General features: G+C 44.8%; 1 protein-coding gene across 18 annotated transcripts in view; it reads left to right on the top strand.

Annotated features, from left to right (window-relative positions):
* NFIA (nuclear factor I A) overlaps window positions 1-16,951 on the top strand; it is a 346,615-nt gene that overhangs the window by 235,899 nt on the left and 93,765 nt on the right. The window lies entirely within an intron of this gene.

Below are 16,951 nucleotides of genomic sequence, written 5' to 3'. Positions count from 1 at the left end.
GAACAGCTTCTCTTCCTCTTTGTGTTTAGCTGAGGTAGACCTCAACAATTTTTGTTGGCCCATCAGCAACTGAGTTTTGTTTTGTTACTTATATTTACGACTTAGAATGAGGGATGATTATTATTAGTAGTTTTTCTTGACTTCTTTTATCTATAACCAGAACTTTTTTGTTGTTTTTGTAAGACCTAAATGTAGATTGTGTTATCCACTGTACTTGGGGTCTACTCTACAGGAAAGAGAATTTGTGTGAAGGGTTTATGCCTCTGAATCACCATTTCTGGGGTGTGTAAATCCATGTAGAAATACTGTATCCGTAGTAATACATGTGTGATTTCCCTTTCACAGAGCAATAACTGCTTTGCCTTAAACCCCTACGAGGGACAGTGAGGCTGAGGGGCTTCCTCTGGACTGCTTTGGGGTTAGGGTTTAATATTAAGGGAAGAAAAAGAGGTTTAGGTACATAAAAACCTAGGAACTAGCAGCTTGAATCCTAGGACATGGAACATAGGGCTCATGGGGCTGCTGAGATTTTGGCTATTTGGGCTCCTGTGTTTTCCTCCCATTAGATATGAAAGGTTTCATATTTTGATAGATTTTGTGCTGTTCATCTCTAAACATACCATCTTAAAACATGGCTGTTGTTTCTGAAAGACAGCGCCTAATTTCCCTTATCAATCCTGTTCACAGAAATTCTAATTTGTAGCCAAAGGATTGCAAGGTTAAGAGAAGAACTGACTAAACTGTGATTTTTGTTCTGCCAATTCTGCTATTTTTTTTTATGGGGAATATGTTGCCTGTGTTTATTAAATCATATTTTAATTTAGAATGTATTAGGCACCAAGCATGTTATTATTTCATGTTTAGATAATATTCTTTCTCAGCTATTAAAGCACAGTTCATCTTACCCTGCAGTTTCTTAGTCTTTAACAAAGCTTGCTACTCAAGAACTGCCCCGAAAAGCAGCAATGTCAGTGTTTAATAATGTAGAATCTGTAAAAGCCTAGTGAAATGAAATATCTCTGATTTGGAGCCTGAGTCCTCTTTGTAAAACAATCTTTTAGCGAATTCTTGGAACTTTGCTGCTGACCTGCAAAAGGTACTTTTTAATTTTATTTTTTTTTTTAATAAACAGGAAAAGGATTTTTCTTTTTTTTTTTTCTCAGTTTTACTAAAGGGTATTTTTTCCCCACCGCAGCAGCAGCAGCAGCAGCCTCCTCAGTGGCTGTGCACCTTCTGCAGTGCGTGTGTGGGAGATTTTCTGAGCCAGAGCTGGCCCTGAAGGGCTCCTTCCCCCCCGGGCAGGCTGAGCTCGTTCCCTGCACACACAGCCCCCAGCCCCGCGGTACCCAGCATAGATCAACACAAATCTGCAGCTCTTATCTCCTGGACGTGAGGATGAAAGCAAAACTGCAGCCTTTAGAAAATGAAAAACTGCACGCACAGGAACGGACACAATAAATCATATTAACTGCGTTGTTCTACACTTGCTGTAGACCCACTTCCACAGGGCCTGATCCAAATCCCTCAGGAGTCAATGGGAGGCTCGTAATTGATTTTACTGAGAGTGGGAATGAGCCCACACAGAGAGGAAAAAATTTTTTTAATTATTTTTTTTCTTTTTTTTTTTTGAGTCGAAGAAAAAATAGAATCGTGAATAATCTCATTCCCACTGATGCCAACAGTGGAGTGACCAGATTGAGGGCAGATTTGGAAGCATTTTTGCATGTGTTTCTGGAAGGCACAAAGAAGTGTATCGATTCAGGGCTGCCTTTTCCATGCATGCATTCCTTCATTTTAAAAAAATAAATCTTTAAAGGCCTTGTGAGGGTTATACAGCCTCTCTACTTGCCTGTTAATATCCTTTCTGTTCCACTCCATAAATTCTAGAGCTATTTATTATACACATATATTTTGCATACCTTGAGTAATGTAGGTTCAGAAGGGTCAACTATACGGCCCTGAAAAAGAAGGCCTCCTACTACAGATTTTAATTTATCATCCTAAATTGTATGTGTTGTTTTGCAAAGCCTGTGTGCCTAACCTTCATTGAAGTGAAGTTCATGGGAAAAAAAAAAGCTTTTTTTTTTTTAGAACCACTCCTGGTGTTTTTCTAGTGGGTTTTGCTGGTTCATTTTCTGGAGCAGGATCATCACAGACAGGGAAGGTGGTGACACCTTCTGCTCTTAGTGGTGGCTTCAACACCAACTCTGCTCTTTCCCTCAGCCTTCCTTAAGCCAGAATAGTTTCCAGGCAGCTATCCAGTCACCACTGCAAATATTTAACAGAAATATTAAGCATTTAATTATTTCTAAGGGCCGAGATGCAGCATGGTGGCCATGAAAGGGAAACATGCAGGCAAGACAGGGCTTGTTGGTGCATGGACAGTCCAAGGTCCAGATGTTTTGTGCTGGAGCTGGGGGTAAAACCAACACAGGGTGTGCACAGTGCTGCTCTGTCACCATGGGAAACAGCTTTTTGGGGAGAGGCAGAAAATCCAGAATTCCTCTGTTTGTTAGATGGGTGAGGAAATTTGCAGGAGCAATAATGAAAGTGGCCAGCGACTTCATCTGAAAGGCAAGAACATTTTTGGATGTCCTGATATTTTGCTAAAACAAGGGATTTTTTCTGGGTGGAACACCCATGTGGAAAATTCCCCACTTTTGTAGTTGCCTAATGGTATGTAAAAACTTCATTTCAGTTGGCACCACAAAGTGATTTTGCAATTCACCCAATCAAAAAAAAAAAAGGGGGGGGGGGCGTTATTGATTTTAAAAGCTTGTTAAATGCACTGGTTTGGTGTTGTGTTTTATAAACAAACTAGTTTTCAGTGAAGGGAGGATGACAAAATGGGTAGTCTGATGTAGTGAAGTGACTGCATGCCTGGGGATCAGGAACAACTGAATTCCCAGCTCAGCACTGCTGTGGACACTCTCTCAGGCTTTTATTCTCACTTTCAGTGGTGGAAACAGCTATCAGATAGATTTTCTTTTTGTAAGTAGGATTATTTTAAACTTTTGTAGGGAAACCTTTTGCTCTTTTTGTCTGCAAAGTGGCGATATTTGCCATTTTGGCTTTCAGAGAACATGAAAAGTCGGATCCTGCTCTGCTCCATGAGGAGCTGAGCTCTGGAGAGAGGCAGGGAGGATGTAGCAGAGCAGTTAATGACTGTGGTGCTGCTGTCAGTGAAGGGATGTCAGGCAGGGTTTGTGTTTGATGTGGTGGCACTGGTGAATGAATTAGTGCAGCGTAAAGGTGCACACGAGGTGTGCAGTGCAGAGCAGGAGAATGCTGTGTCATTTCTGACAGCTGCTCTCCAGCAGGGGACTCTGATTTGGTGGCTCAGAGATGGTAGCACAGCACTTTGATTGTAGATGAGCGAGCTCTTTTTAAAGAAGTTGGTAAATTCTCCCATTTCAAGTGAGCAGGGCAGCTTTCATTATTACAGCTGATTGCAAATGTGTGCCAAATCCATTGCTCAAACAATTTCTGAAGAGGGGGAGGCGTTTCTCTAAAAAATAAAAATGTGTAATGCCCAAACTAAATGCTTTTTGGCTTTAATGCAGTCTCACTGCTTTGAGCTGCAAGTACCTGAACAGCACTGCAGGAAATGAAAGGCACATTGTTCATTGAAACATTAAAAAAAAAAAGAAAGAAAAAAGAAAAACACTGATGCACTGTAACTGGCAGAACTCGTTTTTCAGCCCTGAAGTAATTACACTGGACTTGTAAATATCATCTGTGAATTCCTTGCTTAAGTAGGGTTGGACTTGAGTATTAAACCTTAGAAAAATGCTTAAGTATATGCTTATTTTTCCATGCCTAAAAACAGAAATGAAGAATTTCTGGTCCTTGAGCTGTGGGGGGAAGACAAGGCCACAGTGGGAACAAATGCAAAGAGAAGTTTCTTCTTCTCCAGACAAAGCTGGTCACTGAAGGCATGATTTAGCTTTGGCTGAAAGGGAGGAGGAGATTATGTGTGGGAAGACCCCTAAGCCTAAACTAACAGGCTGCAGAGCCCAGTCCCTTTGTGAATGTTTTCCTTCTGGTCCCAAATGTGGCATTCCAAGCAGCGTGATAGATTGGGCCAGGGGAAGCATCTTGAACTCAGAGCTCACCCTTCAAACCCTCATCCCAAGCACAGAGCTGGTGACTGCTCTTGTGGCTGTCCCCATCACTCATCCCAGGTTAAATGGCAGCTGAGGGACATCCAGTTCATTCCACAGCCAAATTTAAAACAGAGCTCGATGCCAGCTCTCCAAGGAGGTGCTGGGCTTGTCTGGAGGCTCCCCTGTCCTTGGATAAGCCCCTCAGCTCCCACCTGAGAAGTGCAAGGACACGAGCAGCCCCCTGAACACACCGTGCTGGAACTGGTGCTGTTAGAAAACACACGGTCTCAGATGACTAACATTCCTGAAACACCTCATTTTCAGGAGATAACTGAGCCTTGCAGAGAAAGTTTTCTATCAGTTACAGCTGCAAAGGCAGGAATACAGTAACGGCAGCTTTTATTAATGTTCTTGTTCATGGGATTATTTGCATCAGAATCTTATAAATGCAAGAAGACTCTCCTCTCTTGTTTACAGAGCCACGCTGAGGAGTTATCACAGCCTGAGGGACTAATCTAAAATTAACTTTCTTCAGAAAAAGCTTTAAAAAAAAAGCCCTTAGCATTTCCAATAAGGAATCTCATCGCTGGCGCTGAAGTCAGAGCTCCTGGTGATGTCAGCTTGTTTGCACCTTTGGAACTTGCCAGGACCAAATTCTGAACAGATTTGCACCCTTACGGATCACGTTGTGTGCTGACTGGGAACAGCAGTGGGGAAATTTGTCCAGGCTTGGAAGCTGTGGCCGAGTCTGGGAGTGCCGGTGGGGTCTGGTCTCTTCTGGCTGCCCTGGGACTGGGCAGGACAGGCTGTTGAGTCTGACAGGACCCATCAGCCAAGAAGGGTCTGCTGAGGTCCAACCTGTGTTTCATCACCCCCTGAGAGTGCCTGCAGGCAGCTCTGAGAGCCAGCTTTTCCCAAGGAAACAAAAGCAGATATGTCTGGTTATAAATTTAGCTTATGTGTGATGTAGTCTTGCATTTCCTTCATCTTATTTCATTGCATTACATTTCCAAAAAGAACTAGAAATACAGCATTTCAATCATAATAACCTAGAATTGAAGCTTTGCAGCGTCCAGGTGTATTTCCCATCCAGACTCGTGACTGTCAGGAAGAATCATCTGAATTATTAGGAAAGAAAACACCATTTCCCCCTATAATACCATATTCTTTTCTGAGTCCAGATTGTGAGGCAGAGTTACACCATTTCCAGGATTTAGTGGGTCCTGTGGTAGGCTCAGGATTTAGCCTGCTTATCAGTGGCTGGCACTCTCTTGGGGGAATCCAGTGATGGCAAATGGCTCTGTCTGTCAGTCAGGCCAGCAGTGGGGATGTCAGTGGGGTCAGCAGTGCAGCCTCTGCTGGGCATGGCTGGAGACCCTTCTCATCAGTGACCTGCAGTGCTTGAGCCTTGGGCACTGACAGAGGGCTTCAGTCTCCACTGCTGCTCACCATTAACCTCCACGAGCAAAGCATTCCCACAAAAAATTCATGCAAGGCAAGGATGACAGGAAATATTCAAAGCATGAAATGAATGCTTATAGCATGACAAAGCAGTGCTTGAAAGACATGAAGCGTTCATTGCGCTTGGAGTGGCTGAGCACTGCAAAGGAGAGGAGAAATAAGTGTGGCTCCAGTATATGTTTTTATTTCCCATTGTGTGTGTACAGAAAAAAGGCAATGAACCCTTCCAATGGATAAGGTGCATAAATGCAGCTAATTATTCTAAGTCTTTTCAAAAATGCATTTTTATTCTGTTGCTCCGTCCCATCCTCCGTCCCATGAATCTTTATCCATGAGATGACAGCAAGGGCCATCTAGAGGGCAGCTTGGAAATGGGATGGCCAGGAGCAGCCTCTTAGGGAACTCCTGAGCTTCCCTTTGCAGGGTCAAGGATTTTCTTTGCCCCGAGGGCACCTCAGTGCCAGGTCACTGCCCCCTGCTCTGTGCCAGCCCTGGGATGGGCAGGCAGCCATCCTGTGCCCGTGTCCCACGCCCCAGGACACAGCAGCTGGAGCTGTGAGCAACCACCAGCTTTCACTACAACTGTTTTTAATGTCTCTCTTCTTGAGAGAGCTGCTGTTTAATTAGCAGCTGGGAGCTGGGTTGCGTCAGGGTAATTGCGGCCGCCGGAGCGGACCACAGGCTGAAGGATGCTTGGAACACCACCCTGCCCACCAGGAAGCTGGGCACTTAGGGAAAGCAGTTTGTTTGTGGTGTGGGCATCGTTTAATTTCTGTTGAGTGGAGAGGGGAGTTTATTAGTGGAGGGAGGATGTGATGCCAAGGTCTGGCTCGCAAAACAAAACCCCAAACCTTTCTGTTTGCCTTTCTGTGTAAAAATTCCCTGATGCTCGGTAATGTAAGACAAGGGGAAAATTTTACTTGCAGGAGAATTGCCTTCCACAATAACCAAGAGAAAAAAAACACAGAACGCCCACACCAGAGCAGCATGATCCAAAATGTGAACTTTTTACGCCTCCCCAACCTTCTAGGTTAGGCTTCCAACCAAGTGATCTTTTATTATCAACATGATATACCCTTGACACAATTTGGCGCAGTAAAGCTTCTTCTGCTGAACTCGTGATTTCATTTACTAGATCTGATGAAAGTTCTGTGAACCACAGTAAAATGTGATAATTAGTAGTTTAATTCTTTTAGGGTGTGCGTATTAATTGAAAAGGCTTGAACTATAAATACAGGGCCTGTGGATAAAAGCCCCCTCTGAAATCAGTCGCTTCACCCAAGTATTCATTACTCCACATCTCCTTAGGTGGTGTCTCTTTGTGGCAGTGAGTGGGAAACCTTCTCTCAGAGATCACACCAGGCTGGCTCACCGCTGCTCTCCTGCCATCAGAAGTGCTCCCTGGCCAAAGTTTTGCCCTCTGTGGTCAAACCACTGGAAGTTAGGAATGTGTGCAGGGAGCTGTGCTGTGTCCTGGGGAGGCACTGGCTCCCTTCCTGCAGGACTCAGAAGGGGATGAAGGCTTGAGGCAGAGACAGTGGGTGGGCGGGTGTCTTTCTGTTTTCTAACAAGTCCACCCAAAGGCAGCAGAGATTCTCTGTGACTCCAGTCCCAGCCAGTCTGACACTTCTTAGCAAAAGGTGCTTTTCCTCCCACTTACCCTTCACTGTACCTGAACTGCCAGCACTTAAACTTCAGTGAGTGGCTTCAGCCAGAGCTTGGTTCATCCAGATGGGAATGTCCAAGTGTAGATAAGGGATTGCACTTTCCCTTATCTTTTTCCCTTACCTTTGTTCTTTTCCTCTGACTTCCTGACCAGCACAGAAGGTGTTTTGCTGCCTCCAGACCTTTCCAAATACATCTCCACACTATGGAAATGTGTGTCATTTTTTCACACCTTCCTCTGGTTTCTGCCTGTGGTGTAGTACCTTTATGAATCTTGTGGTTTTACAGGTACAAGGTGGTTTGCTTTCAAATGGATCCAGACCTTCATACTCATATTTGGTTTGCACACTCAGAAAAATCCCGTATGTCTGCACATATTGCAGATTCTTGGGTTTATCAGGTGCTTTCCAAATGACCTTAACTCTGTAAGCCTGGAGTTGTGTGCCCCAGCAGGAAGGTGCATGTGAAGGGCAATGCACAGCTCCTGAAGGCAGCATAGGGAACTGCTGCTGTTTTTAGGGGGGGCCCTTTAGTGATACCAGGGTCCCAGAAAAAGCCCCATCACTTCTATAGATAATTAGATACTGTTTTTTAATTGCAGAAGTTACTAGCTAGAAACTGGAAAGAAAGTTCAGGGCAGCTCTCATAGAGTTGTGAGAATAAAATCCCCTCTGAAGCCTGGCTCTAGTGTGACCGAAATGGAAAAGTACCAGATCCATTTCTTGGAAAGTGAGAAGGAGGCTTTTATTTGCAATGGTCCGCAAATATTTTCCCAGGAGGTAGTGAGCGTGGCAAAAGGAGCAGGAGGAAGGTGAGGAGAGTGAGGCACACTTGTAAACACCCTCCTTTCCCTCTGCTGTTGTTATCTGGCACTAAAAAAACGACGCCGCAAGTTGTTTACAGCAGTTCGTGTTGTTCGTTCCTGCTCCCTTCTCAGTGCCCTATCTTCCCCTGGACAATTTTTTTTCTGGCTTGTGGTAGTGTCTGGGTAGGTTTGGACAGTGGGGTGGTAGGAAGGTGCAAGTTGATTAAATGTGCTGCTTGCTATGTGCATTTTCGTGTCTGCTGTCTTAACATTTTTTTGTTAACCACTGTTGCAACTGAAGAAAATGCTGAAGTTTGACAGTTGGGAGTTACTGCTGAGTGTGTGCTGTAAACTATATCATCCCTCTGCCTTCTCCCTTTCTCCCCCTCCTGCTGGAACCAAATGATTTATAAAATGCCTTCACATTCTTGAGTGAGTTCACACCATCACCTCCAGGCACTGCACTGAGGAGTCTTAGGAGTGGATGGGAAACACAGATCTGATAGCTGGTATTTTTCTCTGAAAGGAAGAAAAAAAAAAAAAGGCAAAAAAGGGCTGATTAAATTTAAAGGAGAAAAGTTTCCTGCTGTGCCCCAGAGTAGATCTGTAGTCAGTGAAGCACCTTGTAGTAAACAAGAGATGTGCGTGGTTACAGTGGGGCTTTATTATTACCCACTGCCATTGTTTTCCATTTTCATAAGATTCAATTAATGCAATCATTTTAGAGTGTCTCTAATCATTACCTCCCGCCCTCCCTCACTTGCACTTGAAGCAAGGGGATGTGCTGCAAGCCACACTCTGCTGTGAGGAGCCAGCACCTCGCTCCATCCCTGCCGAGGGGAGGCACAAGGAAATGACGGGGCTGCTCCAGGGGATCCAAATATTTATCTTCTCTCTGTTTGGCCCTTGCAGGACACATGGCCAGCACCCCAGCCTGGCTGGGATGTGCCCTCCCATGGGGTCACCATGGTACCCCAGCAGTCCCCTCCCTGGGGTACCAACAGCAGCTCTCAGACCATGCTGGGCCAAAGCTTTTGCTGGGATTTCTTCTCCCAGGATCATAAGGGAGGGATACTACTTATGTGGCTGTACCCTAACTCACCCAGAGAACCCAGACCTCTGTCCCAGTTATTTTTCTACTTTAATTCCTTACTCTTAAGATTTTATCTGCAGCAGAAGGCTCTTTGACAGCTGCATCTCCATCTGAAAACCCGCTGGTGTTTGTGGGGGTGTCCCCACCTGACCAGCTTTGCACTGCAGACCTCCTGCAATTTTCCCACATGTTAGACCTCAAAGCCCTGATTTTCAGAATCAGGGAATTCGCATTCAGGAAGTTTGCGGCAGCAGAATGCAGAGAGCTGGCCCCTGTCCCCCACACCGTGCAGAGGGGAGCCAATTTCAGCGTACAGCCGAGCATGCCAGAGCTGGAGCTGCAGGGGAAGGGAGGAGGTGAGGGGCAGGAGAGGCAGGACAGCAGCTTGACAGGCTGAGGAGGCTGTGCTTTTGAGGCAGGAGGGGATCCCCACCGATTTTTGTGAGGGAAGGCTTATAGCAGTGGTTGGGAAGTGGCCCACAGCTCCATTTAAATCAATAACAAAGTGGGCTGGAAAGGATGTGACAACCCCAGTAAGCAGCTGAGCAATGAGGCAGCTCAGTGCTAGTGAATCCAGATTTCTGTCTGCCATGGCCATGAAGGATGGATTTGCAGTAGGACTGGGGGCTGTCCACTGTTAGAAGGAGAGGGAAGTAAAGATCATCCCGTGTACAATATAAATGTAAGTTGTTATTACTACTATTGCTATGTCAGCCGTAAACTGTTCCCACGAGAACAGAGATGCAGCATCATTGAAAAAGAATGTCTTACTGTGAAATGGGCAGCAGAAACACTGTGGCATTATCTGCCAGGCAGTGAATTTACCTTGGTGACAGATCATTATTCCCTCCTGCAAACGAACCGGATGAAGGTTAGCAACACCAGGATAACTCAGCAGCCCTTGTATTTTACAGGCCTCTGGATTGAAAAAACAAACAAACAAAAAGTAGCCAGATAAAACTGTGAGGATGGAGAATGTCAAGAGAGATTGCTTGGGGCAAGAAATGGGGAAGAAAGCAAATTTTCTTCTGTATCTATGCTGACATGATACGTGGACTAAGACATGGATTTAACAGTAGGCATTAAAACGAGACACCAGTGGTGAGCCTAAAATCCTTCCTGTCCCTCTGTAATCACTGGAGATACCAGGTCTTTTGAGAATTAATCTCTCTCTGTTGAACCTCAGGGAGTTTTAAAACCAATATGCTTCAAACACTGCAAATTATTCTGGATCTGAGATTTTGCTTTTGGAGAAAGCCACCCACCCCTGTCCTGCTCATTCAGAGCAGACAGAGTTGAGACAGAGTTGCTCAAGAGCAAAGGTGGATCTATCAGGGCACATGGACTTGGCTGAATGATTTCTTCATCATTAGATGTAGGGAGTAGAAGAGTGGACAGCCTATCTACTGCCCACGTGTACTTTTTCCTTTTCTGTTTTTCTTTTGAATTCTACAGAATGGGAGTTTCTTAGATAAATTACCATTTTTGACATGCATTCATGTGCTCTGTAGAAGAATGTGTCTAGGGATGGGCACACTGGAAGAGAGAATTTCCTCCCCAGCTCTTCCAGTGAAGTCTTGTTCTTAAACTGCCCAAATGAAGCCATTATTCAAAAGTAAAAATGTTCTGTTCCAGTTCTTGTTTTCATTCTTTCATGTGTCTGGGGACTAAACTTCTGTGAAAAAGAGCCCATTCTCACAGGACGCCTTGCCTAATTTTGCAGACAAGAGAGGTTCAGCTATTCCAATTACGATGAGATAAGAATCTGAAATGTTTGGGATCGCATCCATCCTGAGCTGAACTCTAACTTTTCCAAAATCCATCCATCATTATTTTTCCCTTTATTTCTGCATTTCAGTAATGCAAGCAAAGGAGGATCAGAGAAGAAATGAATGTTTATGCATCATAAACCATAATAGATGGGTTTTCTTTTACCTGAGTTGCTTTAGTTTAATGTAAAGCTCTCTCTGCCAGTGGAATTCCTTTTTCATTCTTTCCTGCCAGCTTGAAAGTCAGGCAGAGTACAAACTGTCACAGGCCAGACTGCTAAGTGTGGCCCAAAATATGAAGTCCTGGCCTCTGTGGTATCTTCAGATTGACTTAAACACATGAGGATAGGACAGTCCACCCCAGTGCCATGTTTGTGCATGGCTGGATATTGCACTGTGCCACACACACTGACTGCTGGGATGGGTTAGATGGTCTAGAAAGGCAAAAATCTTCTACCACAGGAAAGGGAGTGCAAAGGTTTAGCTGTCCAACCCAACTTCCAGAAACAGATTCATCCCAGGTCCTCACTGGTACCCCAAGGATATGTCTGAGTTGCTGCAGGCGCCCTCCTGGGATGGCACATCCCACCAATGTCATCCCAATTCCCTGAGCACCTCCCCTGGAACCACCCAATCTGCCACATGTGGGATAAACACTTGAAATGAGTGAGGGATGAGCAAGGTCCCTCTGTGTCTCTTCTGTTTGCTGTGTTCATGTTGAATCCCTCACAATGAGTGAACTCTGAGACCCCCTTTGGGCTGCAGCTTGAGCAGATTACACCAGAAAAATAAACTTGTTCTGTGTTCTGGCCTGACCTTGGCCTGAACCTGAGAAAGTGAATGCCCCTATCACACCAACATGTGTCTGTGGAAGTACAGTAAACACAAATGGGGGTCACTGGCCCTCTCTGTCCTGCAGTCCCAGGCCAGGAGTCTGGAGTTTTGGGCTGTCCGCCCAAGTACTTGTTAATAAATGTCCATTCTTAGTCCGTAAAGGAATGTAGACAGGGCATGCTGCCCTACAAAACACAAACTTAGAATGAAAGGGAAAGGGAGTCTCAGCCGTGGTGCAGGGCTCTGCTGCTGGTTTCCACACCCAGCAGTCTCTTCCCGCTGGATTTATGTCCCTGGTTTGGGACTTGGCTGGGGAATTGCCCATTCGTACCCTGGGTGTTCTCCAGTGCTGTCTGTGGTTAACCCTGAGTGCAGCAGAGCTTGGGAAGGCAGTCACTCACTCTCTTGGGGGTGCAGAAACCTGGCAGAGCCCGGGCTATGAGCCTGCAGAGCCCGGGTCACCCCAGGACAGGGTTGTGCTGCTTCCAGGGGTGTGCAGCACTCTGCCCGTGCACCCTCACTCTCCCAGGGGAGCCAGTCAGGGGCAGATGATTGCATGGCATGGTGTGACTGGTGACACATCTCTTCCCTCCCCAGACACAGGAATAACTAAGGTGTAAAGTTAGTTAAAATAATTAATGTGTAACCAGCAGACATCAGACTAAAAGCTAGAGTTAGTTCTGTGCAAAGAATAGATGAGAGAGACTCCTGGAGAGAAAACTCCAAAAATTCAATTTCAAGGACAACAGGTAAATACACATGGAGTTTACTGTGAATTGCAGTTGGCTCACCATTGGTGTCAGCTGAGAACTGACACCACCACCACCAGATCAAGACTTAGCTCCCATGCCCAGCTCCCTTACTTTCACATCACATTTGTACAATCTAATCTTGAGCAGATACTTCCATTATCATGGTGTCCTGCCACAGTCCTTTAGAAGTGCTGGTGGTGTGAAGAGAGGGGAGTGCCAGGAAGGGAGGATGAGAGGAGAAGCAGTGGATGAATCACCAGGGTTTGTGTCCACATCACCCAGCAGAGTGAGGCAGGGGAGCTGCCCTCACCTGACCCTGTCCCCAGCAGCTCCTCCAGGACTCTGGGCTTTCCTAGAGAATCCTGGAAATAATAATACCATATTGTCTGGGTACATGGGTTACATTAAATACCCCCCCAATACCTCTTTTTACAGCCCCCTAATTCTGTGTCCACAGGGCTTCAGACTCCCATGGTCCAGCTTTGAGTAGCCTTGGAGGGTGCACTTGTCTCCCACCAGCTGAGGGAGGGTTTTTTAGATCCTGAAATAATTACAGCATCCTTGAGTGCAGTTGTATAATTTCTTGGCAAAATGCTAATTACAGTAAGGTGTTTACACACAATGCTTATTTAAACTTAAGACTTATTTAAAAGAACCTGCATACTTCTAGTAACTGTGTATCAGAGCTTTATTGAGGATCATGATTTTCATGCAGATTGTGTTCCCATGCTCTGTTATCAACGTAAATGAGCCCATGGCTTTATGTTCAGGCCTGAATACTTCCAGGGCATCTGAATCATGCTGGTATTTCATTTCACCATCTAAAATTACTTTTGAAATACTATGTTTTTTTAACTTGCTGTGTTATGGCAATTAGAAATCACTGTGTTTACTAGGAACAGAGAGTCCAGCAGAGCAGAGTGTTTAATGTGATGAACAGTGTTAGGAGCTCAAAGAAAAGTCAGATGCGTGTCGACACATATCAAAGCTGTTCTGCTGCTCAGAATGACTGTTCGTGATACTTGTTTCATGATAAACTTCCTCAGAACATGATGTTACTGGAAAAAAAAATGATCCACTCTGAGAAACACGCAGGTGACACAGTTGAGTCAGCAGCTTGCAGCAGTGACACAGGCTTACGTTTATAAAAATCCCCTCTGAACTTTTGTCTCCTGCCGTGTGTACATCAGAGCCCTGAAATCTGTCCTGCTTCTTGGTGTCACTTGGTGGCTGTTCAAACTAGCAAAAATCTTCCCACCACCCTGATGAGGAGGTAGATTCCCAGCTTTAAAAGTCTCAATAGTCACAAAACTTTCCCCTTTCGTAAGTAATTCACCGTATAAATGTTAGTATCTCCGGTGACCACTGATACCTCCGGGGAAATGATAAACATGGAAAAATAACAGACTGCTGTGGAAACCAGACAATCCTACCTCCCATCCGAGAGGGTTTAATTATTGGAGTTGCAAGCGCTTTGCCGTGCACGAGCATCTCGGCATTCATAGGTGGAAAGTACATCATGCTGTGTTTGAAATATCAACTGGATTTCAAAGAAGGCTTTGTGCTTCGGCATGGACCTTTCTTAGCCTCCTGCAGATGGTTCCTGTTGCTGAAAAGAGACATGACTTGTGAGATGAGGAGACCTCCGTGCCGATTTTCCGTGCCGCTCTAATCCCGCTTTACACCCATAAAGGACTTCAGTCCTTAAGCCTTTGCCCTCTTTCTCCTAAATATTAAAATTATTTTCCTGAGTGTCATACCGTATTAAAGCAGAATGAAAATGGTTTTAACAATTGCTGGCATGGGGCTTCTGTACAGCATGTGTGTCACAAATCATGTCACTTTTCAGCAATAGGGCTGCTGCCAGCGGGAGGCTCAGAAATGCTCATGTTAATCAAAAATTTTAATTTCAAATCAAATTGACAGTTTACACATGGTGAGAAATGCTTCTCACCATGTGATATTTCAGTATGCTACACTGGGCAAAATGGGTGCACTTTCCTGTTAAGAATTTTGACTACAGTATCTGCAAATTTATGGGTTTCAGTGTATTGGGTATGGTAGTGGTTGATCTGAGGGAGCCCCTTGGAGAATAGGAGACAGAAGGGTTTTCATGCAGCCTGGCACTGGTGAGCCGCTGTTGGCACATGCTGCTGGAGAAATGACAGGTATTCAATAAACATCACTATGGTTAAGAGGAAGATTTAAAGGAGGGAGGGGCTGCGGTGCTATAAACAGGATTTGAAACAAATGTGCTTATTTCAGCCCGTGATTAGTCTGAATACCTAAGTATTCCACACCAGTTTTTAAATATCCTTACGTTTATTTTCACACTGATGTTCTTCACACAGCATGAACAATAATATTTATGGCATTAATACTGTAGCTAAATTCTAATTTGGAGCAGTGCAAACCCAAGTAGACTCTGCGTGTTCCAAGGCACGCTCCGGTGGCATGCGGTCCGGAACGCGGCCACAGCACACAGCCCTGCCATCGGCTCCTTCCTCCTGCCAGCAGCATCCCAGAAACCCATGGACAGGCAGATTCAGGAGGCAAAATAGCAGCTGATGCTTGGTGAAGAGGGAGAGGAGGAAGGGCAGAGGATGAAGAGAGGAGCAAGGGCAGGGGGTGGAGAAAGGAGCAAGGGCGGCTGATGGAGCGTGCATGATCGGCCGCAGACAAGTGTGTTGTACAAACCCACATTTTCAGACATCACCAGAAATAAGGTCAAAAAATAAAACAAAAACATCAAAAAACAACCAGTGGATAGAATTTTGATCTTTGCATTATTCTCTTTAGGAGGTTTCCCAGCTGTCTGGGGGTTCCTGAGGTTAGCGCAATCCTGAGCTCATGATTAGGACATTATTTTCCGGGGGCCTTGGAGATGGAGATGGGCAGGGATGGCAATATTCCCTTCTGGGTCTTCCCCCCTCCAAATTTCCCATGGGGTGGGTGGGTGCCTGTTGGTGGGAGCACCCTGCAGCACCACATGCTGCCAGCTTTCCCTGGCAGCTCCATTTGGACACTGAGTCACTGCCAGTACCACCACAGACCTTGGAGATCTCAGCTGTCATTGCTCTTGTAACCAAGGGTTGATGTGAAAATATGAAGATAAATAACTCCTTCATATTATTATTTTCAGGGAGGCAGGCTTTTCTTTTTATTACTCTTTTTATTGTTGGATGCTATAAATATTCCAGAATTATTATCCCAAGGTAGATTTCATCTCATTTACTTTGAAACGCTTTTGAGGAGGCATATTATTTTGTAAGCTGCCAAATGAGTATGACCATTTATAATGATTTTTTTCTTCTTTTCTTTAATATTTCATTTTTGGATGGAGGACCTGAAACAGAAATATGCTAATTTAAGACATCTGTTGTTTTTCAAGCTATAGGCCCCTATCGGTATTAATGCAGGTTTTTTTTATCAAATTGGGTTTATGGTAGACAGGGAGATTCTAAATTTTTATCATTATATCAAAAAACGGTATTTAACTGATTTCTCACACACATGAGTACTGAAAAGTACCCAGTGATGTGAGGAGTCATCGGAAATGAAAACCCACAGCAGACATCTTAGATCTTGGAATGGTTTCCATTACACAAGGTCTTTAATGTGAATTGAAATGCCTTCAATGTTTCAAGAAGACCTTTGTCTTCAAGAGAAAGGAGCTACCTGTGTGCCACCACTTGGACAAAACCTGACATGATTGATTGCAATCTGTAATCGCTTCATTAACGGTAATAAGTTTCCATTAATTCCACTATCTCTGCACTTAAATATAAAATGAGTTGGAATCTCCCAAGAGCTGAGGCTGCAGTGGATCCTGGCAGGATCAGGCTGTTGGTGACACACCTGATGCCATGTTTGCTGTGGTCCCACGTTTATTAATTTGCAGCCCAGACTCTGAAGCTCCATATGACAAATATCAAAAGCATAATTAGGCATTTTTCTCATTAGAGATTCTAAAGTGCCACGAGTAGGAAAGGTAGCACACAGGGAGAGGTTACACATGTATTTGTGTTCTGGTTCACCTCTGGAGCATCCCTGCTCAGATGGGTTCCTTAGGGAAGGGTCAGAGTCCCTCCTCCAAGCCATCCCCAGCAGACATTGATTCCCAATAGCCACGAACCATATGGAAAAGGAGCTGAACTTGAGCTCTGGGCGCCCACAAAAACGAGCAATTTTAGACAGACAATTTCACCGTCTGCTGGATACAGACTTTTTAGCCAAAACCCAAAAAGGCAAATCATTGACCAGTGGTTTTGCATATTGTGAAGGGTTAACAAAACTTTCATTATCACAGTCTATTAAGCCAGGACCAGGAAACAATTTCTAATCAACACTCAGATCTGGGCAGGGATTGTGCAGTCTTTTGTAGGAGGCCTCAGATCTGTGTTCTCTATTCTCACATGCTCACTTCCAGCTGTTGTCATTGAAATCCCACATAATCTCCCCGGGTC

This window comes from Zonotrichia albicollis, chromosome 8 (assembly GCF_047830755.1).
Source record: "Zonotrichia albicollis isolate bZonAlb1 chromosome 8, bZonAlb1.hap1, whole genome shotgun sequence".
In the NCBI taxonomy this organism is placed as follows: Eukaryota; Metazoa; Chordata; class Aves; order Passeriformes; family Passerellidae; genus Zonotrichia; species Zonotrichia albicollis.
The sequence above is the reverse complement of the archived record's forward strand: the minus strand, read 5'-3'. Positions and strand labels throughout refer to the sequence as shown.